This window comes from Thamnophis elegans, chromosome 1 (assembly GCF_009769535.1).
Source record: "Thamnophis elegans isolate rThaEle1 chromosome 1, rThaEle1.pri, whole genome shotgun sequence".
Taxonomy (NCBI): domain Eukaryota; kingdom Metazoa; phylum Chordata; class Lepidosauria; order Squamata; family Colubridae; genus Thamnophis; species Thamnophis elegans.
Window position 1 is genome coordinate 83,634,348 of NC_045541.1, and position 23,311 is coordinate 83,657,658.

At 37.9% G+C, this 23,311-nt stretch overlaps 1 protein-coding gene across 1 annotated transcript in view; it reads left to right on the forward strand.

The window, feature by feature from the left end:
* The window catches only part of SOX6 (SRY-box transcription factor 6), a 469,113-nt gene that overhangs the window by 54,675 nt on the left and 391,127 nt on the right, over positions 1–23,311 (forward strand). The window contains exon 2 of the mRNA XM_032222712.1: positions 22,337–22,406. The gene's annotated coding sequence lies outside the window, so the exon portion shown is untranslated. The remainder of the gene's footprint in view (positions 1–22,336; positions 22,407–23,311) is intronic.

Sequence of the window (23,311 nt, forward strand, 5' to 3'; positions counted from 1 at the left end):
TATATTAAGAATGTCTCTAGACTTGTGAAGACGAGAGACATTGTTTGAAATAAGACATAGAAGACCAGTGCTTAACTTAGAAACATGCCAGATTCCTTTTTTGGTTTTTATTTTAATTAAAAGCTAACACAACAACAACAACAACAACAACCTGACTTGAACATTCTGATTCTACAAAAAACCACCCTACTTGGAACAACTTATATCCTCTGACGTTACCTTAACAGTTCCTAGGTCCTTGGTTATGACTTGAGCTGTTTAGCTACCAACCAGCACCAAAGGCTGTGAATCTCACCAAAGATGATGATGATGATTAGTCTGGACTAGGGAAGAAAACATATCTATTATGAAAGCTTACTATCAGTCTGAGCCAGCAAAATGTGGATTTCAAAAACAAATGTATCAGATTTGGAAGGTAAACCACACGGACTGTGATATCAGTGAACAAAGGCTAATGGACCAACGACGTGTAATTCTAAGCCACAATTTTTTCACTAGGGCAGAATTAATAGGAATCAAAGAGAAAGCAACTAATGGTCTGAGTATACTAACAAACAAGAGTAACATCAAGAATGATTTGCAGACTCAAAAGCAAACTAAGGAAGAAAGGGAGGAAGGGGATACTGAAATGGATGAAGATAAAGAACAAGGAAGCACTGAAGAACAAACACCAACAGATATTGCTCAATTAGCTGAGAAAATAAAGCATCAAATGGAAGATGTTGAAAGAACACGTTTGCCAAAGCTGAACCAAGTAAACCGGAAAGAATTGAGAAAGGTACTAAAAAAGGTCAGTGAGGCTGTGCAAACCATTCAAACCACTACATTAGCTGAAACAAACCAGCTAATGTATGCAGCAGCCTTCATAACCACCAAAGAATTCGGTTTGAAAATACAAAAGAACCAAAGAGGCAAGAAGAGGAAGCCTAAATGGAAATTTCGATTGGAATTGAAGATCAAAAAAATTTGTGGAGACTTGAGCAACTTGAAGAACCTAAGGCAAGGTCAGCTAAAGAACAAGCAGGTCAAAAGCAGCCTGGAAGCAAGAAACAATTTAGAGAATAAAGAGATTGCGATAGTAATTGAAGAGCTGAAGCAGAGCGTTGTTGCCATTGCTGAAAAGATTAAAAGATATGAAAACCGAGTAACTCAATTCAAGGAAAACTCACAGTTCAGAGCAAATCAGCACCAGTTTTATAAGAGCTTAGAAAGTGGAGATGGAGTAACAACAAAAGAAAAGCTTGATAAAGAGAAAGCTCTGAAATTCTGGAAGAATTTGTGGGAAAACAAGAAGCACAACAGAAATGCAAAATGGATCAAACAGATTGAGGATTCTATTGAAGTACATAAAATGGAAGATGTGAAAGTAACAAAAGAAATGGTGCAAAGACAGTCAAGAAAAGTGGAGAACAGGAGTGCACGTGGACCAGATGAGTTACATGGCTTCTGGCTGGTTAAAGGCACTTACAAGTTGCACAAAAGATTGGCAGCCCAAATGAACCAGATCTTAAAAACACCTGAAAATAATGAATGGATGACAACTGGAAGGACATTTTTGATCCAAAAAGATAAAGAAAAAGGAAAGGATCCTGGAAACTATAGGCCAATCACCTGTTTGCCAACAATATACGAGCTCCTTACTGGTATCATTGCAAACCAAATTTATGGATACTTGGAAAGAAATAACTTGCTTCCTGTAGAACAGAAAGGATGCTGCAAAAATTCAAGAGGAACAAAGAACCAACAGCTGATTGACAAACTAATCCTAAAGAATTCAAAGAAAAGACGAACCAACCTGTTCATGGCTTGGATAAACTATAAGAAAGCATTTGATTCAATTCCCCAAAGCTGGATCAAGAAATGTCTGAAAATCTTTGGCATCAGCAGCAACATACAAAAATTCATGGAAACTTCAATGAACCTCTGGAAAATGAAGCTTATACCTAATGAAGAAGTACTAGGTGAAGTTGAAATTAAAAGAGGCATTTTCCAGGGCGATTCCCTTTCACCCCTACTTTTTATACTCTCATTGCTACCACTGACAATCATTTTGAAGAAGATGAACTATGGATACGAAATTCCTACTTTAACATAGTACAACTGAAATACAAGAGGTATTTGTTTGTTTTTTTGCATTTGTGGCACAGGTAAGGCATACAGCAGGAGTGGGTTGCTGCTGGTGTTACTGCCAGTTCGCAACCCGTGTGTGTGCTCCATGTGCATGCGGGCCAGATGTGCACTGTGCATGCATGCCGTCTTCAATGTAAATTGTTCTGCACGCATGCGCAGAGCAATTTACAGTGAACTGCGCATGTGCTGTCACTAAAATCCAAAATGGTGGTGGCCAAGCAGCAGTGAGGGAACCGGTTTGGGGGCGTGGCAGGCCTGGGTCATTGCCAGTTCTGCGACCCAGACCTGAATTCCACTACTGGTTCGGCTGAACTGGGCCGAACTGGCAGCAACCCAGTTGTCCTTAGATATAACAACACAGTAATTTTTGACTGAAAAGATTTGTAAACTGTTCAATTGATTATTTTAACTTAGCAATAGCAATAGCAGTTAGACTTATATACCGCTTCATAGGGCTTTCAGCCCTTTCTAAGCGGTTTACAGAGTCAGAATATTGCCCCCAACAATCTGGGTCCTCATTTTACCCACCTTGGAAGCATGAAAGGCTGAGTCAACCCTGAGCCGGTGAGATTTGAACAGCCGAACTGCAGAACTGCAGAACTGCAGTCAGCTGAAGTAGCCTGCAGTGCTGCATTTAACCACTGCGCCACCTTGGCTCTACCATTTGATTGACCTAAAGTATAGGAAAATATTCACATTTGTTTCAGTTAACAATATGATAATTGTATGACTACAGATTCATAATTTCTGTGAATTTTATTGCCATAAACTAATTTACATTAACAAATAGTATTAATTATATATGAGGGCTCTATATATCACATAAGCCATTACATGGAAGGAAAAATTTGGAATTCCCTAAAAACAAATTCAATCTTTTATTAAATTTCTGTATCCTTCAATATTTTGAAAATAAAAATATATTCAACAGTGTTACTCCTAAATGTTTTGCTCACTTCTCTTTCTTCCCTCATGTCTTCCTTTCTAACTATTCACTGCGCCTTACTCTGTAATGTCATGTTATCTATTTTGCAGCATAGTATTAACTTACCATATTCAGTTACAATTCAGAAGTACCTGAACATCTGCAGTATTTCAAACTAGCATATGAAATTCTGTTTCTCATGAGGAACTTGATTTTAGACAACATCCATCTGTTCCGCCTAGTGTCCAAGAATGATGAGAATTATAATCCAGTGATATTTATAAACCACAGATTATTCCCACATACTAGAGACTCGGGAGAGGGAGCCAAACCTTGAAGCATTAGAATTCTAATGAAATGTTCTGGAAAGGGGCAGAAATGTATGAGAGATTAGGGGTAGAAAGTAGGAAATAGACTTATGAATGCAACACTGGATATAATACTTTTAAAAGGACAATATCAAAGGGTTAAGTTGACTACCAACTTAATCTTCTTTGAAAGATAACTTTTTCCCTCCATAAAAATGCAACTGCTTTGGCTATAAGCCTTTTAAAATCAGGATAACTCAACATTTCCTAACAACGTACAGTTTATATTTATCCCAATAGACTTTTGCGTTTTTTTCAGATTGCACTTTCCAAATTTCTTAGTCTTTTCCAAAGACTATTTTCAATCCTTGGGTAGTTCTATAAAACACTTCTGAACAGCAGTCTTCGGTGGCTTTCTAAATTCATTTTCATTCACTATGACTTGAATATATCTTGTAATATATTATTTATATGTATACAAATTCATGACAATGCTTGATAAGTGATGTGTTAAACATATTATTTAAGATGATAAGAACAACATCTGGACTGTTTAGAAAATCTTCTTTGCAGCATACGATACATGAAGATGCTTTTGAAGATGGTTGAATAGTGCAGTGGATATTTTATTGACAGAATTCTGAATGGGTCAGTTTATTTGAGCATGAACTGCCTTGTTGCTTCATAGTCCAAACTGAAATGCAGGTGCTTATTTATAACAGACTTGGCGACTGATAAATGCACTCATTCCTGAATTAAGTCAATAAGATACTAACATGCTGTGCTGTGCTGGTTTTACTTTCAGCCTACTTTCTGCATCTAAGTTGAGTCTGATACCAGGCCTCTCTGCTTACACCTCACCAGTTATGAAATATTCTCCTGCAATTAACTTTTTAATGATGACCATGAATCTTGATTCATTGGCATTGTTTACCTGTTTCTTGTTAATGCTTTTGTAGGTAGTATTTTTAATGATTGTAAATGATCCAGGAGTTACACAGTAATGCAGTTTAAGTTTTTTTTTAGGAAGCTGCCAAAGGTTAAGTGAAATGCTCTTTGAGTGACATCCTACAACTCCAGCCCTTTAAGTAATCAAAGGTGGATTGCTCTTATGTATGCAAAGGTGGAGATTACTGTAGGTAACACTGTATAGCTCAGTATTTCTGTATTTGAAATAGTAGTGGTGGCCTTTAATTGTCTCAGCTTTCATAAGTTATGTGTTATTATGATGTTGGAAATGTTTTCGCATCATAAACTTTTAATGCTGATTACAAAAATAGCCCATGTGCTTGTCACTGCCGTCCATGGATGTGATTCCATTAGGCGAGATGGGGTTAATGCCTGTTGCCAAAATAGACAGTGTGAATTGTGGCGAGAATGTCACAGCGTATTTGGCCAGAGCGAAATGCACGATAGCCATGCAGTGCTTTTGTCCGTAATCTTCACTGTCATGTTGCTACTTAGGAGTAAGGAGTGACATTTACAGGAAGAAACTGAAAGAAAAATGTCACACTTTAAAAAAAAACAATTTCTGTGTAGCTCTTACAAAATAATTAAGGGAAGATAAATGGAATTTTAAAACAATTGAATATCTTCTTTTTTGAATTGCAATTCAATCTGTCCTTGAAGAATAATCAGAAATGGCCTATCAGCAGTTTATATTGGGTCTTTGTTTGGAAGAACATCATGGCCATCTAGATCAAATAAATTAGATAGACAGACAGATGTAGAATTGTTCACTGGCATGCAGGAAGGAAATTAATGTTTCCATGTTATGACATCCCCTAAATGTGCCACTTCTACAAAAATGAACATTAAAAAAAACTAACATCTTCAGGCATTATTATGCATTACAAAAGTGTATTCTGAAGGAGGACAAGTATAGAGACACAAAGCCATTTTCATCAACTATACACTTCCCATTGACAGAGATAATAAGAGAATATATTTCGTGAAAGGACAAGTTTTAAACATCTGTAGCTAAAATCCAACCTGGTATATTCTTGATTAGCATTTGTCCTGTTCAAGGCCCCAGTAAACTTAGAGATGTTGCTTCCTTCTAGAATCTGCAAATATATAACTGAGGATGGTATATTTTACATACTGACTCAAAGTAGGCTGCCTTGCTGATCCAAATTTTTGATTAAAAACTTAGTGTCTGCATTTAGGTGTTGAAAGGTTGCTTCTAAGCAAATGGACATGGTAATTGGCTCCACTGATATTAACTATGTGAATAACAGAATAACAGAGTTAGAAGGGACCTTGGAGATCTTCTAGTCATACTCCCTGCTCAAGCAGCCATTTCAGAGAAATGACTGACCATCCACAACTTCTGAAAGTAAACTATTCCACTTATTAATTGTTCTGTCAGGATTCTCCTTATTTTTAGGTTGGTTCTCTCCTTGGTCAGTTTCCACCCATGGTTTCTTGTCCTGCCTTCAAGTGCTTTGGAGAACAGGTTGACCCCCCTCTTTTTTTCTGACAGCCCCTTAGATATTGTAACCCTACTATCATGTCACCCCTAGCTCTTATTTTCATCAAACTAGACATACCCAGTTCCTGAAATTGTTCTTCATATGTTTTAGTCTCCACTTCAGTGGGGGGATTCAAATAATTTAACAACTGGTTCTCTGCCCTAATGATTTCTTCCAACAACCAGTTCACCAAACTCCTCAGAAAGTTAACAACCAGTTCTCCTGAAGCGGTAAGAACTGGCTGAATCCCACCACTGCTCCACTCCCCTAATCATCTTTGCTACTCATATGAATGACTGCTGTGGAGTATTACTTTATTTATCGGGGTGGGGGAACTCTTCATGTAGCTGTTGATCAGGCTTCTCCTCAGTTATGTCTGGCAGCAAACTGCTTCATCAAGCTACTCTTGTTTTCCCTCTTTAGCCCCCTTCAAGAGGAGTTTAGATTTCTATGCCAGGCTGTCCCCCCTCCCTACCCAAGGATAGTTAATGAGTGAAAGCTGGATTCCTTTCTGCAATACAGTTATATTCTCACTTGGGTGTCTCTGTGCCTTGATTCATTGTTATTAGGTGTTCCCTCAAAATGACTATCTAGGTAATGAATAAGAATAGTCTTTCAGCTAACATAGGGCATTAGGTAGCCCTCAGGTTTTTTTTCCCTGTGATGTTCAACAACTCACCAAAATGGGAAAATCATGTTTTTTTAAATGATGTTGATCCTTAATTTTTAATGTAATACGACTGGTGCTCTTCCACATTAAAAACAAAACGAAGCAAACAAACCCTCCCACTGTTCTTTTCCAAAGAAATGCATTGTCTAAAGATTTGAGAATGTAGTTCCACAACAAGTACTATTTTAAGAAATTATTTTTTTAATATTCCGATATTTTTATTCAGTAATATGTTTATGCAGGTTGGGTGTATGTCTTTACCACAGTTTTTATTTTTTTTCCTTTCAAACTCATGCAGGTTTCCTTGTTTTTAATTATGTATTTGTCAGCCTTTTCCATGTCACTAGACCTTTGCATATGGCACATTTATAAATGAACTGTGTGTTAATGCAAAATAGGGTTTTTGTCCTGGCTTGTGTCCTTCCACGTAGGCATGTAGTGGATGTAGCCACTTGGTTCTCTCAAGTGGTGATTCCTAAACCATCCACAGAATCCATCATGTTGGACCTTCCTACCACCCTTTTGGGAGTCTGTTTTGCCACTGCCATCATTTCCTTCTTATAGCGATGACATTCCTATCTGGTGCTTGATTTAGGAAGAGGAGAGTGCTGCAGCTACCAAAGTTACCAGATTGTGGTAAGATGAATGGTCTCTTCTGCTGACTTCAGAAATTATAAATTGCTTATAGTGTAGATTAAGACTAAAAAGCTAATCAAATGTTGAAGACAATGGGAGGAAAGAAAAGGACAGTATCATGAATCCTGCAGAGTGAATTCTGTTAATATTCCTTGTAGATTACACATCCATGCACCTATTGGTGCAATCCAGATAAAATAGGAGTAAGAATAGATTAATAATATTATAGCTCCACATTTTTTTAGATGGCCAAGTTCTTCTGATTCTTCATCTCTTCTCTGGCTGGGGACATTTTTCTTATCTAGTACCAGTAGATGCCAGACTAAGTAGAGTTGCTGACAGAAGAACAAAGGCCAGCCAAGTGGAGCTGGTCCTTTCCTTTTCTAAAAGCTTCTGAGTGCAGATAGGTGACCTTGACCGAGAGAGGCAGAAACTGTCATCAAGCAAAAAGGGGCTGAAGTCTGTTTAAAAGTCTTTTAAAGAATAATTAGATAATGTTCAGAAGCCAATCATATTGTTCAGATGCCTCTCTAATTGTACAAAGTAATAATTTGTACAATTCGTTGCCGCTTGATGAAAAATGAAGATGTGGAAGACTGGCAAGATTCGGTTATAACAGGTAATCCTCATTTAACAACCAATTAACTGGGACCGGCAACTTAATTACTAAGCAAAATGATTGCTAAGTGAAACTGCAGCTACTTGGGTTACTACAGCTTTCCTTTGGTTTATGGACCTTCTGAAGTTATAGATGGGAGGGATGTTCATAAAGTTACTTTTTCATCCCCATTGTAACTATGAATGATTGCTAAAGGAGGCAGTCACTAAATGACTATGGCCAATCTCAATAAAACTAATGTTAGTGTTTCTGTGGAGTTGATCTCCTGGTCTGGTCTACCTGGTAGGTCTGAGATTGGGCGGCCTATAAATCGATTTAATAAATAAATAAAATAATGGGAGAGAGATGCAAAACTTGCTGTTCAGGACTGGTTTCATCAGAGTTTAAGTTTTCTAGGCTTTGCTGGTCTCTGCCTATTATCTAATTGACAGCTTTGATTGAGTCACTCTTTCAGATATGAATCTTGGTATGTCTGAGAAGTCATCTTATTTAAAAACTATTGAAAAGTCTGGGATGATATTTCCCCAGTACTAAAAAGACAAAAGAGCTACAAGATCAATCTCATAGAAGAAGATTTTATGATATGAGATCCATCCAGAGAGAAAGCTATGGAGAAACAGGATTCATCCCAAGAGGATCATATCTGAAATGTTTAAAATAAAATTATTAATTTTTTACAGGCAATCTTTCAGGCACTTTTTTCCCATTGGTATGAAAAATTAAGCACTTGAAATACATAGCACAAGAGGAATTAATTTGGGCAGCACTGGCTGTAGTTATACTCAGAATGGGCATTGCTGTATTCTTACTCATTAGCTTGTTAATTCTGGCTTTATACATGTCATTACGTTGCAGCTATATATTTGTATTCAATGTCTTCTCAAGATATCCCACCATCAGCAAGCAGCCTTTGACCTCCTTGCTTATGATAGCTACACATTGATAACTTGTGAAATCAGATTAATTCTTTGCCTTTTCTTCCTTTCCTTCCACATCTGGGTAGGAGAAATGATAAGGTTATAACTTAAAGGATGTAATTTCCCCCCCTTTGAAATGGTAATTAAATAGACTTGCAGTGTGAAACACTCTTTAAAAACCCTGCAAGCTTCCTCTTTATTTTTCAACATTTTTGGTGTTTTTCACTGTATTTGGTATTTGAAACAAACGAACAAACAAAAAGTCATATAGGTCCTGATGATGCCATTGATTCTTATCTGTGCTTTTTACAATTTATTTATTTATTTATTGTTTCTATTGCGTTTGTTCTCTTTTGATTGACTGGGTGCACTTGAAGTCATGGAACTTCATCCAGTTTCAGCATTAAGCAGCTCATTTTAGTTCTTGTCTCTGACTTTGAGTCACCAACCTTTGAATTACTGAGAGATAATGAAAAACGAGTAGTAAACAGAGATGTGGAGAGTATTTGACTTGGAAATAATGTATTTGCTAAGTAGTCAAGAGCATTCATTATTCTAGTTTCTTGGTGAGTTGAAATCTGAGTATTAGAATGCATTGGCAAGAGGTTTTTATCTTTAATTATAGCAAAAAAATAATAAAATAAAACCGGCCTCAATGCCACATTAACAAAAAGGAGAAAAATGTCAGGAGACCATATGAACAATGATACATTCTGACCATAGCATGCATCATCTCCCTTTTATAAAATTTCTGAATGCCAAATAGTAAATTAATGCATGCTTAAAACGATTTTGAGCAGGGAATTGGTAGGGAGGAATGCAAAAAAGAAAAAAAGAAAAAAAGGCAATGAAATATTTCCCCACTTCCAGCAAAAGAGCATATGTGGGATTGTTCGGTTCTTGCAGGTCATAAATAAAGGCAAATCCTTCCTTCTTCTGGGGCTTAACTTCTTGAGCTGTGTTTGTTTCATCTTACCTAAATGACATGATTATTTGGGCAAGCCTCCTTTAGACAATAAATTAAGTTAAAAGAGAAAATTGCCTTGTCCCTTTGGATTAAAGTTTCAGATTTCTTTTATCAAATGAATTATGCTTTTACAAATCCAAATCTTTTTCAGTTTGATGCTTATACAGCCAGAAAAACAACCGCAAAGGCAGTTCTTGTGTTCTCCTTCAGTTATCAGCTATTTTTTGAAGTGCAGCTGCCCAGTGTTACAGCGCTTGAGATGTAAACACTCCACTAATTGCTAACCTTAGAATTTTCCAGGTTGTTCACCCATATGTTGTAACAGTCACCTGCTTTTGTTCCCTAATGAAATTTACCAATTTCAGGCAGGTATTCATTAATAAAGTTTATGTTTGGATCACCGCTTTTAGCTTTGGACCATTAAAGTTAGTTGCATTACTCAAGACAAAATGGATTGTGGCCATGATTAACTTTTTTGAAGATGAAAGGATAATTCAATTGGAAACTTTTCTTAGAGTTGTGATCATTTTTAAATTGAATACCTACAACCATTCATTTAGTGACTGTTTGAAGATACAATAGTATTGAAAAAAGTGACTTAAGTGTAAGTGACTCACACTTAAACAGTCACAGTATCCCCATGGCCACATGACCAACATTCAGGCAGTTGGCAAATAGTATGTGATTATAATGGTTTTAGCATTCTGGTTTATAGAGCCGAGGTGGTGCAGTGGTTAGGGTGCAGTACTGCAGGCCACTTCAGCTGACTGTTATCTGCAGTTCAGCGGTTCTAATCTCACCGGCTCAAGGTTGACTCAGCCTTCAATCCTTCCGAGGTGGGTGAAATGAGGACCCAGACTGTGGGGGCGATATGCTGACCCGGAAAACGCTTAGAGAAGGCTGAAAGCCATATGAAGCGGTATATAAGTCTAACTGCTACTGCTATTACTATTGCTATTGCTATAGGATCACTCTTTGTAACCTTACCAGGTGGTTTCCAACAAGCAAAATGAATGGAGGAAGCTGGATTCATTTAATGACTGCATGATTCACTTAGCAATTACCGTGATTTGTTTAACAATTGTGGCAAAAGTTGTAACATTGGGGGCAACTCACTTAACATCACCTTAGTAAAGGAAATCCTGGTTCCAATTGTGGTTGTAATTTAGGTCCTACATTATATAGAAATTTGCTTGATTTTTTTTTAAAAAAATGCGGTATTATTAGAATGAGGATTGTCATGTCCTTCAAACATTTGGTTCTCCAGATTGTCCTAGTGAAAAGTGAAACTGAATTTTTTTGGATTTAGATTTGTTCTTTTTCAATGTGAAAAGTAGAACAATTATATTAACATGTAATAATGTAATTGTATACATTTAAATGAAATCCAATTTGATTTTTGTTCTGGTTCTGACTACTATTTTTTTTCCCTGATTCTGCCTGGTTTGGGGATTGTGACCTCTTAGCATGCTACTCTGATATTCTGAAGGGAGAATAAAAAATAAAAAAGAACTACAGTTAAACATATGTAAGGAATGAATACTACAATTCTAAGCATGCACACATAGGAGTAAGTACTACTGAGCTGGTGGGATTTTTAATGCTGATTAACCTTCATAGGACTATGTATAAATAGCCAAAGTATAAGATGCGGTGTAGATCATTTTGTTTTTGGTCTTGTGATTTTTTAGATCTTTTTTAATAGGCAAAAGACTACACAACAAAGCAGATGAATAGCTAAACGGAAAGGAAACGTAGGCCTTTCTCAGCAAGAGATATATGGTTACAACCAGTCTTGATTTCCTAATGGCCTATATTGTCCATCTGGAATATTTCATTCATAGCTTTCATGGACTAGTAAAATGGCTAAATTGAGAAGAATTATGTGCAGTTGTTATGCTCATGCAGGTCAACATACCTTAAAGAAACTTTTCCAACATCAATTGACTGGAAATTGTTTTTAGCAGTGATCTCATCTGCTTGCCAATTCCTATTCTTTACCACCGTTTTAAGGACTGGAGTGTTGTACATTACTCAGTGAAATGCTTTGTGTGATTGTGTGTGTGTGTGTGTGTGAGCAAGACTAAAATAACATTCAGAAATTTTTAAAAAGTGCACATTCAACACCGGAGAAGCCCATGCCAAATGTTATTTCCCTCTCCTTATTTATACCTCATAATATTCACACAATGCTTAGATTCTGAGAGTTCAATTCAAGCTCAACTTTTGTTCTAGTGTAGGTGTTTATGGATATGTCTAAGAGCCGAGGTGGCGCAGTGGTTAGGGTGCAGTACTGCAGGCCACTTCAGCTGACTGTTATCTGCAGTTCAGCGGTTCTAATCTCACCGGCTCAAGGTTGACTCAGCCTTCCATCCTTCCGAGGTGGGTGAAATGAGGACCCAGACTGTGGGGGCGATATGCTGACTCTATAAACTGTTTAGAGAGGGCTGAAAGCCTTATGAAGCGGTATATAAGTCTAACTGCTATTGCTATTGCTATGTACTGTATATGGAAAAAGAGACAGAGAGAGAAACAGGTAAAGAGGAAGAAAAACAAAAAATGATTTCTGTCTTCACTGATAGGCCCTGAAGATAATCTATTTCCTCTGTTTTCTCAGGGAAAAAACACTTGAATGCTTTGTACAAAATATTTCCAGTGCTGAATTATACTCTCCTACTTTTCAGAATAAAAATATGAAATTCACCAGTTTAAAGGCTCTTTTGCTAATTTAGCACCTGTTAATCACAGTACTTTTTGAAGCTGCAAATCTAGCTGCCTTTTAAAACAAAACGCGATGGACATCACTTTAATAGGATAAAGTTGATTTGGAGTACAGGCAGTCCTGCAGCTTATGACCATAATTGAGCCCAAAATTTATGTTGTGAGAAATTAGCTAACTGAGTTTGCTCCATTTTATGACTTTTCTCACCACATTTGTTAAGTGAATCACTGCAGTTCTTAAATTAGTTACACGGTTGTTAAGTGAATCTGGTTTCCCAGATTGACTTCGCTTGTCAGAATGGCATAAAATGGAATCCCAGGATGCTGCAACTGTCATAAATCTGAGTCAGTTGTCAAGCATTTGAATGTAAGTCACGTGATCATAGGGATGCTGTAACTGTCATTTTGCATGTAAACCTTTTCCTTTCTGGAGGTTTCCCCTTCTCCCAGAACTTCAATACTATAAAATTTTTACAGCTCTTTTCAGCCTTATTTGCACCTTGTAATCAAACCAGGCTCTTTTGGAACCAAGCTTTTGTTTTCAAACATTTCTATGAATGCGGAAAATTCCAATCAATTACTACTCCAGTTGTTGCTTTGGTTGTTGTTCCTAAATGCGTAAACTGGTAAGGTCAGATGCTGGCATCAGCTACCAGGTTCTGTAAAAGTAATTAAAATACTCACCAAAAGTTACTTTGGTGAGTAACTGGTAATTCTGAGATTGGCTATCTATCAACAATGTCAGTTTTGGTGATTCGCTGGGAAATCCTCTTCAGTTTAATCAAGAGAGACAAATATAACTCTCTTTTAGTAAGCCCTGGAAGCACAGCCATTTTTCCCAGCAGTATAAGTTTCATTTATTTGCATTTTCCAGAGCTAAAGAAAGATTTTGGTATAATCTAAAGAAATACATATTCACAATACATATGAACATTTTAGTTTCTATAGAAGTGTTCTTATTTCTATTTTTAGAGTAACATTAATAGTAGCTTTTAAAAAACATTCTTTATTCTTTATTAAGATTTCGCTAACAGGACAGGCAAATGGACATAATGATACTGTGTATAGGTCCATAAGCATCTTGCATATTCCAGCATTGAGGTGAGATGTTTAAAATACTCTGGGTCTGAGACACATCTGTAATGAAACCTAGGTGGGCCTAGGCGGGCAGACCAGAGGTGGTATTCAGCCAGTTCTATCAGGTGCTGGAGAACCGGTAGTGGAAATTTTGAGTAGTTTGGAGAACCAGCAAATAGGCTGACCCTGCCTCACCTGCCTCCCAGCTTCTTTTGTTGCCCTATACAGGAGAACAGAGCTGGAAAGCAGGTTAGTGGAGTGGGGAGGGAATGGGGATTTTGCAGTAACCTTATCCCAGGAGAGGGGAGGGAATGGGAATTTTGCAGTATCCTTCCCTTGCCATACCCTCAAAGTCACACCCACAAAGCTATGTCCATAGAATCGGTAGTAAAAATTTTTGAATCCCACTACTGGGACAGAAGTAGAATTCGCTTAATCAGGTGTGTATTTTATACAAGCTTTAAAATAGGTTGTGTATTTAAACTGAGAGCACAAGTACATTTACAGCAATCAGGCAAAACAATTCACAGACAACTAGCAAGCCAATAATGGTCCCTCTTATATTCTCTGGTGAACAACATTATGAAATATTTAGACAGTTAAATTGCTACTAAACATCAGCATACAATGTTGTCTGCTGTTGTCTGGTGTGTAGGAAAATGAGTTTTGTGTTATCTCTTAACGGCATCTATCTTTTTGGGAACCACATGCTACAAAAAATGTTTTCATAATAACTTTGAGGGTTGGTCTCTTGGCAGATGTAAAAATCAGACGTGTATTGTTAGTTAGGCTACCATGACAGTGTCATATGGCTTCACATTGTTTTGCTACGAATGTGCTTTCCTTTCAGAACTGCAGACTTTCTTTTCTTCTTGATGAAAACCAAATTAGCTTAAATGTACACCTTGAAAGCCTCATTGAAAGAAATGTACCGAAATAAAGATATGATTGCAGAATATGGGAAAATCAGCATTGCCAGGATACAGTTTGTCATATTTAAGAAAATTAGGGAGAGGCTTGTGAGATCCTCATTTTGAAAGTGAAGAGCAGGAAGTAGTAACTTGGAAATATGTCACGACTCCTATGGTTATTGTTTTGTGTCTGCTTTATGGTATGAGCAAGGGAGGAAGTGGAGGTCCTGTCAGAGTTCTATATTAGTCATTGTTTGGATTCCAAAGATATATTAATTGCTCATTCTATTGCACCACTTTAGCTACTTCTTTCCTTTCTAGACAAATTAAGGTAGAAATAATTGAAATTTATCTCCGTGTCCTAGTCACTATAAGATACACACATACTTTGGAGTGTACTCTATCCTATGGACACCTGAAAACCCAAAATGTGACAAATGCTGTTTTCCATAGGTGTATCACCAAGCATATATTAGAGCCGAGGTGGCGCAGTGGTTAAATGCAGCACTGCAGGCTACTTTAGCTGACTGCAGTTCTGCAGTTCGGCTGTTCAAATCTCACCTGCTCAAGGTTGACTCAGCCTTCCATCCTTCCGAGGTTGGTAAAATGAGGACCCGGATTGTCGGGGGCAATATGCTGACTCTGTAAACCGCTTAGAGAGGGCTGAAAGCCCTATGAAGCGGTATATAAGTCTAACTGCTATTGCTATTGCTATATATTAAATTTGCTGTTCATCATCTCCTAAGCTTGATTTTTTTGTACATTATTACGGTAAAGGTGTAAATCATTTAACTTCGTAAAGATAACTGTCTTATTTTTGAGTCATATATTCAAAATTTACCCATGTAACATGGGTGGAGGAGACAAGCATGAAAGAAGTTGGGCACTTGAAATTTAGTTCACACATCACATAGTGTCTGTTGGGGATGTAGACATTGCCAAATAGGCATTAGGAGATAACACCTGCCTCCTGGTTTTTGGCTTTTCTGCAGTAATGTGGTCATAATGCATAGAGAAATGTTGAGGGTATAACTTGGAACAACCTTTGGAAATGTTTGTTAGGATCTCCAGAGGACATGTAGATTGTGTAGTTTACACACGTCAGGCTAAGGGTGTATAAGCTGCCTATCTCCTGCCTTTCCCTGATCCAATCAGAACCCTGAAGAGGTCATATGTGTTAGACTTTAATGGATATCTTGAACAAATGTGGGCCAATTAGTCTTTGCTTTTTTTTTTTAGTAAACAAACAGTGTTTGATTTTAATCTGTCTGTTTACCTTAAGAACTGGTTATAACCATAGGGTTACTTGCCCTTTTGTTGTAGGATGCATTTCATGGCTCCAGTGGGGTGGAGAGATTTACAATCAGAATCAGAATAGAGCTGGAAGAGACCTTGGAGATCTTCTAGTGCAGCCCCTGCTCAAGCAGGAGAACCTATACCATTTCAGACAGGTGACTGTTCAGTTTCTTCTTAAAAACCTCCAGTGATGGAGTGCCAGTGACGTGCGGTGAGGTTTATGGCTGGTGAGGCACTGACACAATTTTTTTAGACTTGTGGACTTCAACTCCCAGAATTCCTCAGCCAGGGATGCTCAGTCAAGATTTAAAGTGACAGCATTTGTTTTTCCTTTGCAAAAATAAGTTTCCTTCTTTCTTTTTCTTCTCCCTTCCCCTCCTTCTTCCTTCTCTCCCTCCCCTTCTCTCAAACACACACACACACACACACACACGAAGTTGGATTGGAGGGAGTCAGGGAGACCACAAGAGGAGGCAGGAAGCAAGTCAAAAAGCCATACCGGAGCACACACACTTTCCCCCAGCCCCGGAAGGATCCAGCCCAGGTTTGAAAAGACAACGTGGCTCTGCCTACAATCAAACTACACTTGGGGTGGGAGAGCACTTCCCTCCAGCCTTTGCCCAAAGTCCCACACCAGGAGGATGAAGTTTGAATTCCTCCCCCTCCCTCTGACCCACACGTACCTTTTCCAGCTGTTTCAGAGAGGATTTCAACTCTGCTCTTGCCTGCCATCATGAAAAGAAAAAAAAATGTAAAAGGAAAAAGGCAAGAGCTGAGGTCAGGCTGAGTTGCTGCCTCACCGTGGATGACCCTGCTTAACTGTTTAAAAAAGCCTCTAAAAAGCGCCCTCTACAGGAGGAGGCAGGAGAACCACGTGCCTCATCTAGGTCAGGAATTTTTCAGCTTTTAACCCTTGCTTAACTCTGCTCGAGTGATCACAAAATGCCTAAAGTCAGACTAGATGAGGCATGTGGTTCTCCTGCCTCCTCTTGTAGAGGGCGCTTTTTTAGAGGCTTTTTTAAACAGTTAAGCAGAGTCATCCATGGTGACTCTGGCAGCAACTAGCTCAGCCTGACCTCAGCTCTTGCCTTTTTCCTTTTCCTTTTCTTTTCTTTTCATGATGACAGTGGTGAGGCTCTGCCTCCCCTGCCTCCCCTGCCTCCCCTGACTGCACGTCACTGTGGAGTGCCCACGATTTCTAAAGGCAAGCTGTTCCATTGTCCTCACTGTTAGAAAGCTTCTCCTCAATTCCAGGTTGCTTCTCTCCTTAATTTGTTTCCATCCATTGTTTCTGCTCCTGCCTTGCGGTGCTTTGGAAAATAAATCGACATTATAAGGGCAAGATGGGGGTATCTGCAGGAGAGAGAAGAAATGTTCAATACTCTAGAATAAAGTGATCTCAGTCAATGTCAGATTGCTTGCCTGTTGTGTCAGACAGAGCCCGAAAAACATTTGCTGAAAAAAGAGATATTTTAGGATGTTGCTTGGATGAAAGTATGTTGAACACACTAAGCCTTATATATTTAGTTCTTCAGCTTCTCTGCCTGACTGCTTCGGTAATGATGCAGCCTCAAGCAGAGTCCCCGTTCTGAGGTGTTATCTGAACAACAGGAGGCTTTAATTTGCTCAGGATCACTGGACATGGTTTGCTCTTTCTTGTCTTGTCGCTTACTTGCATTTTGCCCTAAGCATCAAAGCTTTCAGATGCAAATCTTCCCAATGTTGTTCTTTTTGATGGCCTATCCTTCCCCATTTACTTTCCAAAAATTATATGCAATAAAATATATATTTGAACATAGAGGCTGAGTTAAGTGTCTATGTGTATTTAACCTTCCTACTAAATTGTGTAGCCCATTATGAGATGTTGATGCTTTGTTCCCAAATTCTCTACATGAAGCGGTGTATATTAAAGTGTATTTATACTTTTTTGGATTAATTAGCTGTGACCTTACGAACTGCTGTCCTTGTTTAATTGGTGTCTCCAAAGCACAGTAATGGTGTAAATCATCTGATAATGAGATTCAGGTCTGGTTGCAGATTTATATAATAGCATAATTTTGATGATAGCAAATGAGATTAGTTGATTTTATATTGAGTTATAGATAGTATATATTTTTCCCAGGCCTATAAAAGTAGCTCAGAAATTCCTTATGTGCTGCCGCTTTCTAATGTATTTCAGATTTTGTAAAAAAAAATTTTTTTTTGCTGTTGCATATAAATGTATCAATCTTTGTTTTGCTCAAATCATAACTAACCAATCAACCTGAATCAGTATATTTATCATATTTTCCCATGAGAGAATGTATTGCCTCTTCATGGTTCATTCAAATAATATTAAACCATGATTTGACTCTATATCAGAGTCAATATTTCATAATAAGAAAAGGGAAGGCTAGATTGTTTTCCCATTCTAGTAATATTATGAGTATCATGATAAAATTTAGTAAACAATTTCAGGAATATCAGATGAAGCAATTCTTCTAAAAGATGCAATTCCTTAAAAATGAATTCATGTTTGCTCATAAATTAATGATTGGAAATTTAAGAATTTAGACAACCCCCGCCCCAAACCATTCAGTATCGTGTAATAATATTGGAACACAATAATGTTCCACAGTATTAAACTGCTTGAGATTTTTTTTTTTTTTTTGCTTTTGACTATATTTTACAAATAAAAAATACAGGGCATATTTTGTTTGTGTTTTTTTATGATATGGTAGTAGAAAAGAATGTGACAGAAAAATATTATTGTTCCTACATGGCATTTATTTTGCAAAAAATGAAAATTAAAAGATATTAATATGCCACTGAAACATTTTTAAAATAGAATTAGAATACAACTCCATATTTGTATAACTTTGCATTTTATTGTCACAGTGACCCCAATCTCATATTGTATAGTAAAATGAGTTGGGATAATATTGCTTTGATTACAATCTTCAGAATAATCTTTCTGAAATAATGATTTTGAATTTCAGAAAACCTTTGGGCAAGAACCTGTCACACTTGCAGTTTTATGGTATGCCTCAAAACTCTAAAAAATGAATACATATTTGGATGCAATTCCATCTTTAATATAATCACTTGTGAACAATTCAGTGGTATAGTAAATGTTTTCAATCCTAGCAAGGCCTCATATTCATTTCAATTTTCAGAATAATATTACGGGTATCCAGGCTCATGTCTTGGAAAGAATCAAGGGGCTTTTAACAAAGTGCTTTTTGTTGTCTCAGAAACTAAAACAGCTGCATGTAGACCAAACAATAAAAAATAAACTCTTGTGAAACTACCATCTAACAGACAAGAGTTCTGTAGAGAGGAAACTAGGATATTTAGAGGCATAAAGTGACTCATTGTGCAAGAAAAAAACAATTCTATAAGGGAAACCTGCGGCTTGGAGTTGCATCTGTTACCTTTTTAGACAGAAATCAGAGACATTTTTGAAGAAAAAAAATGGAATGAGGTTTAATACTGACCACATTGTATTAATATAACTTTCTACAGTCAGGCCAAGACCACAAATAATTAAGCCAAAACACTTCAAACTTGCACCTCTGACATATCTGTCCTACCAAAAATTACAACATTGTGTTTTTTTATACTGTTGTTATATTCATTAGGTCATTAATGGATTAATTGTATTAATTAGAATTATTATTAGTAATATGAATGTTGAAGCATCTAAGTATTTAAATTATTGTTTATTCAATTTATATGGCCACCCATCTCAAACATTTAACTCTGGGCAGTTAACAGGAAATAAAAACAAGATAAAAACAGCAAAATAATAAATGACAAACATAGAAGCTAAGCTAAAAGTAGACAATATAATCAACAACATAAGATTATGAATGTCGGGTGGGAGTCTAATCTCTGGGGAATAATGTTCCAGAGGCCAACCAATGTACAGAAAAGATTTCCGCCAGATGACACTGCCTAATGGAAGGGGCTCAGAGCATTCCATTCCTACCAGATCTCACAGGGTAAGGAGATATAGCTGGGAAAAACAGAACTGCAAGTAACCTGGCCCCATGCCATGAGGGGCCTATATCTCACTACCAACATCTTGAAATGAACCTGGAAGCATACAGGGAACCCATCCAGCATGAAGAGCAAATATGTCACATGAGCTGAATGAAAAGTGCCCATAACTACCTGCCCTGCTGCCTTCTGCATCAGCTGAAGCTTCCAAATGCTCTTCGAGGGCAGCCTATGTAGATTTGCAGATTGGGAGGTGGTAAAGGCATGATGACTGTGAACAGGGCTTCTAGGTCCAAGAATAGGCACAATGGATACACAACATATAGCTACATTCTCCTAGCCTTGGCTGCCACCTGCTCTTTGAACACAGTTGGACACAGTTTCTGTTTGGGATAGAACATAGGGACCCTAAAACCTGAAGTCTCTTGGTCTTGCTAGGATATAGCAAGATATCTATAGATGATGTTCCCCATCCAGACTCCCACAGGCTCCAGACACCGAGACTCCACGACATCACGGCAAGACCAGAGTCTAGGTATTATGGGCATATTAGCAATAGCAATAGCAATAGCAGTTAGACTTATATACCGCTTCATAGGGCTTTCAGCCCTCTCTAAGCGGTTTACAGAGTCAGCATATTGCCCCCAACAACAATCCGGGTCCTCATTTTACTCACCTCGGAAGGATGGAAGGCTGAGTCAACCCTGAGCCGGTGAGATTTGAACAGCCGAACTGCAGAACTGCAGTCAGCTGAAGTAGCCTGCAGTGCTGCATTTAACCACTGCGCCACCTCGGCTCCTACCATATTGATGACACTTCACTCTGAATTATCAGATATTCTCACCAGTGGTGGGATTCAAAACTTTTTACTATTGGTTCTGAAGGCGTGGCTTGATGGGCATCTTGGTGGGTGTGGCTTGGTGGGTGTGGCAGGGAAAGGTTACTGCAAAATCCCAATTCCCTCCCAATCATCTGAGACATGGGAGGCAGGGAATAGATGGGGCAGGGCCAGTCAGAGATGGTATTTACCAGTTCTCCAAACTACTCAAAATTTCCACTACCGGTTCTCCAGAACTGGTCAGAACCTGTTGAATACCACCTCTGGTTCTCACCCAGTAGCAGGGTTCAAAACCCCCCAAAAGTTTAAAAAAACTCTTAACAGCACTTATTTTCAACATGCTTAAATGGCTTCCACCTATCTAATATATTATATAATCTCTTCTATTGAGATTCTCAGTCATCCAGGTCATGATTATCCCAAAAATGTTTTTCCAAACGGCAGTTGGACCTTCTTGGGTTTTTTTCCTTGAAAATGTTTAGTTTCCCAAGAAGCTTCTTGAATGAGAAGTGAAACATTTTCAAGGAAAAAAACAGTTGTCGTTTGAAAAAGTACCCTTGGAGTTATACCATCTCCCATTTTTGAAGTCAGTGTGAGAGAGAAGGGTCTCACTTGACCCTGAGGGGTGGCAACTGTAAACTTTAGGAAGAATGTAAAACTCTGCTTTTTTCCACATGAGAATTTGAATTAGTCAGACAATGGTAGGAAGGCATTGAAAGTATAACTTGTTTTGGATTTGTACATTTGCTATTTATGATTGCAAGTTGCCTAGAATCAAGAGTCTAGCTAGTATATATATTTATGTATATAGTTATAAATATCTCATGGATAGGTTTGCTGTATATAAAGATAATAGTGAAATATCTACATTTTCCTAAATCATCTGAAAAGTACATTTCAGATTACTACAAGAGAAACAGAGATTTTAATGGATTATTTTTATTTATTTATTTATTTTATCCCACCTTTATTATTAATAAATAACTGAAGGCAGTGAATGTACCTAATACTCCTTCTACCTCTTGTTTTTCCCACAACAACAACCCTGTGAAGTTTGTTGGGCTGAGCGAGAGTGACTGGCCCAAAGTTATGTAACCTGCTTTCAGTGCCTAAAGCAGACTAGAACTCACAGTCCTAGTTCCTAGTCTAATTGATCCTGTTATGATTGGAAAGTGGGGACACGGTGGCTCAGTGGCTAAGACTCGGAGTTTCTTGATCAGAAAGGTCGGCAGTTCGGCGGTTTGAATCCCTAGTGCAGTGTAATGGAGTGAGTTCCTGTTATTTGCCCCAGCTTCTACAACCTAGCAGTTCAAAAGCATGTAAAAATGCAAGCGAAAAATAGGGAGCACCTTTGGTGGGAAGGTAACAGCGTTACGTGTGCCTTCGGCATTTAATCATGCTGGTCATATGAGCATGGAATTGTCATCAGACAATGCTGGCTCTTCAGCTTAGAAATGGAAATGAGCACTGCCCCCTAGAGTCGGGAATGACTAGCATGTATATGTGAGGGGAACCTTTACTTTTACCTTATGATTTGAAAATCCGTTACATGTGAGGGAGCAACAGTGAGTAGTTTGAGCAACCTTGCACTTAGCTTAATCTAGAATTGGAGCTAAAAGGCTGGTAGTGTAGTGATTCTGCCCCTTCTTTATAGAAACCACATGACCTGTTACACAAGGGAAAGCATTTTTCTGCTCTCATTATCGAAATTTGTCTCTCTAGTGTTTTTCTCCAAATTCCAGCAGATTTAATACATCTTTTTTGCAGGCTAGGAAACTTTGCATATTTATTTAGAAAACTGGTTTTTATAAACTTACTCTTGGCTTTAACTGTTCTTTCTTTTGTTTTTTCTCCCTTACCCTGCAGATTAGTTTCATGAATTCGAAAGAAACTTGCAGTGACTTCTGGGTGCCTGGATTTGTTTTCTAGTGTATTTGTAAGTATCATTTTTTAAAAAAAAACTAATTTTCCATGTTGGATAAAAAAATAATTTTCAGATTATAAGAATGCTTAGACATTTTTGGTTCTAGTACATACATAGAATCAACCATGGCTCTCTAAGCAGTTTACAGAGTCAACCTATTGCCCCCAGCAATCTGGGTCCTCATTTTACTCACCTCGGAAGGATGGAAGGCTGAGTCAACCTTGAGCCTGGTGAGAGTCGATCTGCCAAACTTCTGGCAGCTGGTGATGAACAGAAGTAGCCTGCAGTACTGCACTCTAACCACTGCACCACCACAGCTATGCATGGAGATCCAATGAAAGCCTTTTCTTCCCTGTGATTACTCATATGGAGTATTCACTTGACAATGGTTTTTTACTGGCTAAATTGGGACATTTTCCACTGGAGGACTTCTCAAGGTTTTACTTGCATTAGGACTCTGCAACAGTTTGGATTCCAAGAGAATCCAGTACTTTGGAGTGCATAGGGATATGCTTATCACCCCCAATAACAACTCATCACATCTTTTCTCTGAGCTGTGCTGCTATTACAGACGGAAGCTGCACAATCCCAGAAAAAGCTGCAGTTGTTTTAAATGCCCCATGTATGCTGTGAAGCACCTTCTTCCTTTAAAATTGGAGCACCTCACAGCTCTAGAATGTAGTATATTTTGTTGCATGTGGAATGAAATAGAAGAACTATCAGAACTGTTTTCTCCCAAAGGAAATCTGGCACAGATGAAAAATTAATCTATGAAACATCAATGCTGTACTTCGCTGTGTATGAGTTTCTGACTGTTTGTGGCTAAGTACGAGAAGAGAGAAGCAATCAAGCACATTTTATTCAGGCAACAAGACAAAGCCATGTATTTTATACAACAATGAACAGGAAAGCATTGT